Below are 2,514 nucleotides of genomic sequence, written 5' to 3'. Positions count from 1 at the left end.
TCTGGGACCCAACTAATCAATCGTCTGCCAGCTCCCTGTGACATCTCTCTGAATTAGCACAAAGTGCTTCCCTGCCTGGTGGAGGCCTGAGCCCTTGGTGCTGCTCTCCTGGCTGGGCGAGATTGCTGCCGTGAGAAGTGGAGAGCGGCAGATGTTCCCGGTGGTGAACTGAGATGGGCACCTCCAGAGTGTGGCAGAAGGATGCCATCTGCCCCCTTCTGCAAGTCCCCAGCTCAACTGCTCCTGACAAGGGAGCAGAAACAATTTAGAAAGTTTGTGTGCTCTATTCCACCTAGGCAATGGCAGTGTTTCTCATTAGCCAGAGACCCACCAGGCTTATTTCATTAGTCAGATTCTTAGAAACACAGTTGTGTGAGGTGTGTGAAGTCATTCTGGAATGATGCAAATTAGAGAACTTGCCCTGTCTGTCATCATCAACAATCTCCCCAAATCCCTGAACTGGGGAAAAGGTACCACTTCTCAGTCATGCAACAAATGAGATGTACCAGCTCTAGGTTAGGAGCTGTGCTAGCATGAGGGGGATACAGTAGAGGATGAGGGAGGTGACAGTCGCTGCTGTGGGAAGAGAATGTGTTAAGTGAGGTGTGTGGGAGCTAGTGGAAGCAAAGGTTTTGTTTTTTTTTAATTAATTAAGTTAATGAGAAAGAGATAAATCAGAGCAGTGCTTAGCTCTGATTTATGATGGTTCTGGGGGATTGAACCTGGGAGCTCAGAGCCTCAGGCTTGAAAGTTATTTGCCTAACCATTAGGCTACCTCTCCAGCCTGAGGAAAAAGACTTTAAGAGAAGAGAAATCACTCAGTGTCACAAATGAGGCACCAAAGGTAACTGGTGTCCTCTTGTTGTCTCCTCACCATTTTCTAAGACCAGAGTGTGGGTGAACATTGGGGATAAACACACAGGCTATTTTTTTTTCTTTTTTAAAAAAAATATGGAATGCTTCATGAATTTGCGTGCCATCCTTGCACATGGGCCATGCTAATCTTCTCTGTATCATTCCAATTTTAGTATATGTGCTGCCAAAGTGAGCACGCACACAGGCTATTTTATGTCAGATTTACCAGCAGACTTGAGTTAAGACTTTTTGGATTAAAAAATAACTGTCCCTTTAAGGTGATGCTTTATATAATAATTTATGAAGATAGTAACTTTTTTCATTTTTTTCTGTACCTCTTCATCTCTCTCTCTCTCTCTCTTTCTCATATCTCTATTTCTCTTTAGCTGTTCAGCTTTGGTTTATGGTAGTTCTGTGGACTGAAACTGGGACTTTGGAGTTTCAGGCATGAAAGTCATTTCTGCTGGGATAGCCTGAGGGTGCTTCTGCCCGAGCAAGTGCTCTCTGGGTTGGAGAGGACTCAACTGGAGCCAACCTAGGCTGCTGCGTGGGAGAGGAATCAGGAACTCATGCGGAGCCAGCATCGCAGGAGATAGACTCTGGAACTCTCGGAGTCCGGAAGGCAATCCCAAGTGTGTTAAAACAGAAGAGCAGCTGTATATATACTCGCCAAGTAGGGTGGAAACAGGATGTGATGTAGAGAGGGTGGAGTGAAAAGAGACTGGTGGAAATCAGGCTGACTATGAGAGGGGGCGGAGTAAAAAGACATCGTGAACCAGTGGTGATTAAACCAATGCCCTGTAAGCAGGGTGGTTCCTAGGTAACTGGTTATGTAAATAGTCCGCAGGGATAAGCAGGGGGAAGCTGGTGTACTGCCCAACATTTTCCATAACCAGTATGCTGTCTCCTTGATCCTTTCTTAATCTCTCAATCTCAATATTTCTATTAGTCTATCTGACACACTGGCTGAATATATTATTATGATTTTTCATTTTTTGATACATTCAAATAATTTTATTTCATTAGTGATTTAATGATGATTTACAAAATTCTGAGATAACAGGAGTATAATTCCACACCTTCCCCACCACCAAAGTTCACACACAAATCAATTATAATGCCTTCTGGGCACCAAGTTGCCAGTACAAAGTATTCAAAACATTATAGGTATCTGAATAGATTGTTTCCTGCTCTGGGATGCTACAAGAAATCAGATTAATAACTATACTTTCTTTTATTATTTTCAATTTCATCTACAATACACTCTTCCCAGATTTCTCTATTCTTAGTCAGTGATTCTGTTGCTGTCCAGCACAAGGTTTAAATGAACTGCAGCTAATCCACAAACACAGAACTATTTTTCTGACCTTAAGCTAAGATGAGCTGGTTGATGAAATTACACATTTGATTAAATAACATATTCTGAATGGGAAAAGCCGACACATTTCCTGGATTTTCTATTTAAAATAAAGTGTTTGAGACCAGGGAGCTGGCTCAATAGTAGAGCATCCACCTTGTATGCCTGATACTCTAGGTCCAATCCTCCTAGCATAAGGAAGCAGCAAGAATTCCTCAGATGATGAAGCATATGTGCACTCTCTTTTTCTCTCTCTCACTCTAAAAAAGCAGTAGAAAAAAAAGGGGGGATTAGTTTGTGAA

General features: G+C 42.4%; 1 non-coding gene across 1 annotated transcript; it reads right to left on the bottom strand.

Annotated features, from left to right (window-relative positions):
• Positions 1-945: 945 nt before the first annotated feature.
• Positions 946-1,052, bottom strand: LOC132537152 (U6 spliceosomal RNA). Its single transcript, XR_009548615.1, has one exon. It is a non-coding gene; the product is annotated as a U6 spliceosomal RNA (small nuclear RNA).
• Positions 1,053-2,514: the final 1,462 nt, after the last annotated feature.

The sequence above is a fragment of the Erinaceus europaeus genome, chromosome 2, assembly GCF_950295315.1.
Source record: "Erinaceus europaeus chromosome 2, mEriEur2.1, whole genome shotgun sequence".
Lineage (NCBI taxonomy): Eukaryota > Metazoa > Chordata > Mammalia > Eulipotyphla > Erinaceidae > Erinaceus > Erinaceus europaeus.
Note: the sequence above shows the minus strand (reverse complement) of the source record. Positions and strands in the feature narration are given on the sequence as shown.